This window comes from Priapulus caudatus, unplaced genomic scaffold, assembly GCF_000485595.1.
Source record: "Priapulus caudatus unplaced genomic scaffold, Priapulus_caudatus-5.0.1 Scaffold168, whole genome shotgun sequence".
Classification (NCBI taxonomy): Eukaryota; Metazoa; Priapulida; class Priapulimorpha; order Priapulimorphida; family Priapulidae; genus Priapulus; species Priapulus caudatus.
The window spans coordinates 308,253-313,252 of record NW_014577229.1 but is presented as its reverse complement, the minus strand read 5'-3'; the positions used below and the strand labels follow the sequence as shown (position 1 = coordinate 313,252).

Here is a 5,000-nt window from a genome sequence, read left to right as displayed (position 1 = left end):
AATTATCATGTTTATTTGCATTCTGCTATTTTAGTTTTAGCCGTGTGCATTGCACGTCCGTGTATTGCGTAGGCCTATATAATTCTTCTCTTTGCATTGGCTGACATATATTGCTCTAGTAAACCTTCGCATCGCTCTCTCTCCCATCTTCCCGTCTTCATCTTCTTCTTCTTCTTCTTCTCTCTCTCTCTCTCTCTCTTTCCTGTAGTCCGACTCTTGCGTAGCAATGCTTTCACATATTGCTAACGTTCTCGCCTACACGCTCGCTCGTCGCAACTCGAGCGTACAGATGGGCGAGATTTTCCGCAATACAGCGACGATGCGAAGTGCACACCACTCAAACATGAACCCCGAGCACTCAACGCGTGAACTCTCTAGTAGCGAGTTTATATAGAAAGCCGTGAGCGGATATTGAACGCGTTTGCACGGGCGCGTGCGATCTAGTGCATATATACGGTTGTATTGTTGGACTTGCAAACTGGCGAGTGGGTCTCCCTCTCTCTATGGTTCTCTCTCTGTTGGGTTCTCTTCTCTCTCTCTCTCTCTCTCTGTTGGGTTCTCTTCTCTCTCTCTCTCTCTCTCTATCTCTCTCTCTCTTTCTCTCTCTCTCTCTATCGTTCTCTCTTTTTCGTTCTCTTTCTGGTTGTGTGAGCGTCTGGCTCTCCTCCTTATCGTCTTCCTTCTATCTTTTCCTCTCTCTTGCCCCCTGCCTATAGCTCCATCTTTCTATCGTTATGTAAGAGTAGGTGTTTTCGTTCTCTCCCTTCTCCCGCCCCACGTTCTCTCCATTTCCTCCTGTCTGTGTCCCCCTGTGTGCAAGTGGCTGTCTCTTTTCTGTCTCTCTTTCTTCTTTCCCGCCCTTTCTCTCCATATTTCTGCAACACACACACATACACTCATACAAACACGCTATCTCTTTTTCCCTGGGAGAGTAGGGTGTCTCTTTCTCCCCTCTCTTTCTTCTCTAGCTAACTCTCCCCATCTTTAACTGTTTTCCTCCCCCTCTCTCTAACTCTTTTCCTCCCCCTCTCTCTAACTCTTTTCCTCCCCCTCTCTCTAACTATTTTCCTCCCCCTCTCTCTAACTATTTTCCTCCTCCTCTCTCTAACTCTTTTCCTCCCCTCTCTCTAACTCCTTTCCTCCCCTTCTCTTTCACCTATTTCCTCCCCTCTCTCTAACTCTTTTCCTCCCCCTCTCTCTAACTCTTTTCCTCCCCCTCTCTCTAACTCTTTTCCTCCTCCTCTCTCTAACTCTTTTCCTCTCCCCCTCCCTCTCTTCCTCTCACCCTCAAATCATATCTTGTCTGTGGTTGGACGGGGATATCGCGGTGGCGCAGAGATTGGTATTCCACGAGCTGCGGTTCGTAATTGAACAAACTCCGAGAACACGCCTCCCCTGCCCGCGCCCGTGATTAATATGCCGGTGCTAACCCCACACCAGCGTGTGTCTCGTAGCCTGGGAAAATATACCAGCCAACAAGAACCGAGTGTGTGTGTGTGTGTTGTGTGTGTGCGTGCGTGTGTGTGTGCAGCAGGTTCAGCTTATCATGCATTGGTCTCATGCATATCAACAATTGGTTATCATGCATACGGAACGTCTCTCCATAGTCTATTATTCACAAATATATAATTATAAACATTACGCGATCCACCCTTATCTTCCTCTATTTCTCCCTCTCTCTGCTCTCGCTTCCCTCCTTCTCTCTTTAACCCACTCCCGCTTCTTTCCCCATCTTTCTCTCTCTCTCTCTCTCTCTCTCTCTCGCTCTCTCTCCCGCCTCTCACCTTCTCTTCTCTTCAAGCTCTCTGGTAACCGTGTTTCGGCGGCTGGGCGTTGGTTTGGTACTGAATGGGACATCTACCCTCCCAGTTGTAGCATTCCTTGCTGCGATAAGAGAGCAATGTTTTATGATGTAGATTATACGCTGTGTGTCTCGCAAACCAGAACGGTCGCCATCATTGCGGGAAACATTTTAAAGTGATAATAAACTTAATGTAGCTTGACGTCCTATCAACTAACTCCAGCTCTTCGCGAATATACAATTTAACCCATGACTGCTCCCCAACCTGGCTAACTATACACACGCGCACGTTTCGAATCTCACGATTTCAAGAGTCAGAAAATAACAGTTTCTCCATGTGCGTTCGTAATAATTTCCGTGGGGTGTGTGTGAGGGTGGAGGGGGGATCGGTGGATGCACCGAATTACATTATTGAGGATTTATTGACGCAAAGCTTCCGTCTCGTTTCGTCATCTCTTCATTATGGAACGATGAATTTTCTATCGCGCAGTAAATGTAATTTGAGCAGGAAACGCATGGAGAATGCGACGACGACGTAATAATGTGTTTATGAAATGCACGCAGGTTCTCTCGCTGCTTCTCCTTCTCATTCTCGCGCTCATTAAAAGATAAGAATCGGGTGTCATGTATTATATATATATATATATATATAGTATATATATATATATATATATATATATATATGCCGTGTGTGTGTGTGGTGTGTGTGTGTGTGTGTGTGTGTGTGTGTGTGTGTTGTGTGTGTAGGTTGATGTGTGTGTGTGTGTGTGTGTGTTGTGCGTGTGCGTGCGTGCGTGCGTGAGTGTAGCAGCAAATTTATTTCACCGCACGGCAGTGATTTCGCGCGCTACGCTACATAGCAACCAAGAGAGGCACCCGCAACGATAACATCTTCTCTCATCTCTCTCCTCTCTCTCGTCTTCTTCTCTGCTCTTCTCTCCTCATGTGTGGTGTGTCTCTTTCTCTTCTCGTCTCTCCTCTTTTTCTATTTATATATCTCTCTCCATCCATCTCCCTCTCTCATCTCTCTTCCCTCTCCTCTCGCCTTAATTCCCATTCTCTGTCGTTTCTCCCTCTCTATTTATAATCCGCTCTTCCCTGCTTCTTCTCTCTCCGTTACCCGGCTGTCAGCTGCCACCACCCTCCACCTTCACCCTGGCATTTCTCACTCACCTCGACAACGACTAGCTGGCGCTCTCGTCGCTCTATACACGACGATAGAATATAATCGGAGCGGTGCGATAAGTCGCAGACGAAACGAACGGTCCTGGCAGACAGCATGCACGAGGCATGCAGGCAGGCATGCAGCAGGCTGGCAGCAGGCGCAGGCAGATGGCAGGCCAATGCATGGCAGGCAGGCAGGCATGCAGGCAGGCAAGGCAAGGCAGGCATGCATGCAGGCAGGCGGCATGCATGCAGGCGAGCATGCGCAGGAGCAGAAGGCAAGGCAGGCATGCATGCAGGCAGCAGGCCAAGGCAGGCAGGCAGGCAGGGAGGGAGGGAGCAGGCAAACAGGCAGGCAGGCAGATCAGGCCATGCATGCATGCAGGCAGGCAGGCCAATGCAGGTAGACAAGGCAGGCAGCAGCATGCAGGCAGGCAGGCAGGCAAAGCAATGCATGCAGGCAGGCAGGGAGGGAAGAGAGGAGAGGAGGTAGGGCAAGGCAGGCAGGCAGGGAGGGAGGTGAGGGATGCAGGCAGGAAGCAGGCCAGGCAACAGGCATGCAGTGGCATGCATGGCATGCAGGCAGGCAGGCAATGCAGGCAGGCAGGCAAGGCAGGCATGCCAGCACCGCAGCGTATTAGCTGGCGAAAGTTTCATTAAAGCAACGACAAAGACTACTCGTTGTCCCTCTGTTCGCGTCATTATCTTCTCCCCCTCTCCCCCTCTCCCTCCTCCCGCGCCCCTCCTCCCTCTCCAGCTCGCCCGCAACGATCTCTCTTCTCTCTCCCCCTTTTCTCTCTCTCTCTCTTTCTCGAAATCTTTCTCGTACTCTCAGGCGTCATCTCGTCTCCTCTTCCGTCGTCCCTTTTTCTCGTCTCTCTGCTCTCTTTCGTCTTCTCTCACGCTCCTTGCTCTCGCTCCTTCTCTCTCCCTCCTCTCCTACTCTCTCTCTCTCTCTCTCTGTCCCTCTTCTGTCCCCTGCCCGCCATCAGATCTCTCATCTCTTGCGTATCTGTCCATTTCTTTCCCGGCGACGCGGTTTTCAGATAAATAAAGACCAATTCCGGTCGATATTCTCACGAAAGCGCCTTACCACGCGCACGACACACACACGAACGAAGCACACAGACCACACACACACACACACACACACACACACACACACACAACACACACCACACAAACACCCACACAAACACGCACACACACACACACACACACACACACACGAGCACGACACACACCACACACGCACACACACACACAGCGCGCCGCGTTGCGCACATACACACACACACACGCAACACACAACACACACACCACAACACACGCACGCACACACACGCGCGCGCACAGACGCACGGCACACGCACACCACACACACACGCACGCACACACACAACACACACACACACACACACACACACACGCACGCACGCACAACCGGCGCGCGCCACCGCAACGCACACCGCACAACACACAGCACAACACACCAACACACACCAACAACCACACACACGACGCGCGACGCACGCACACCCACACGCAGCGCACAGCAGCAGCAGCAGCCGTCGCAGGAAACAGCTAATCCCTGGAGGCTGTTTGATCAGCATTTTATAATTAAGTGCTTAAACAACAGGCGCGGCGCTCGCACATTGGCGGGTACAATCGGCTTCTCTCTCTCTCTCTCACGCTGTCTCTGCGCGCGAGCGCTCTCTCTCTCCTCTCTCCCTCTCTTTCCTCTCTTTCTCGCTCTCTTCTCTCTCTGTCTCTCTCTCTCTCTTTCTGTCTCTGTCTCGCTCCCTCTCACTTCTCTCTCTCGCTCTCTCTCTCTCTCTCTCTCTTTCTTTTTCTCCCTTCCTCTCTCCTCTCTCCCTCGTCTCTCTCTCTCTTTCTCTCGCGCTCTCTCGCTCTCTCTCTCTCCCTCTCTCTTTCTCTCCCCTCCCTCCTCTCTCTCTCACTATCACCGCACAGCATTCTCACGGCGCCATGAGCGTGTTTATTTACCTTTTATTAATTTCCGGTTCTCCAGAGC

General features: G+C 51.2%; 1 pseudogene; it reads right to left on the bottom strand.

Moving 5' to 3' along the window:
• LOC106806573 overlaps positions 1–4,751 on the bottom strand; it is a 6,421-nt pseudogene extending 1,670 nt beyond the window's left edge.
• Between the last annotated feature and the right edge of the window lie 249 nt (positions 4,752–5,000).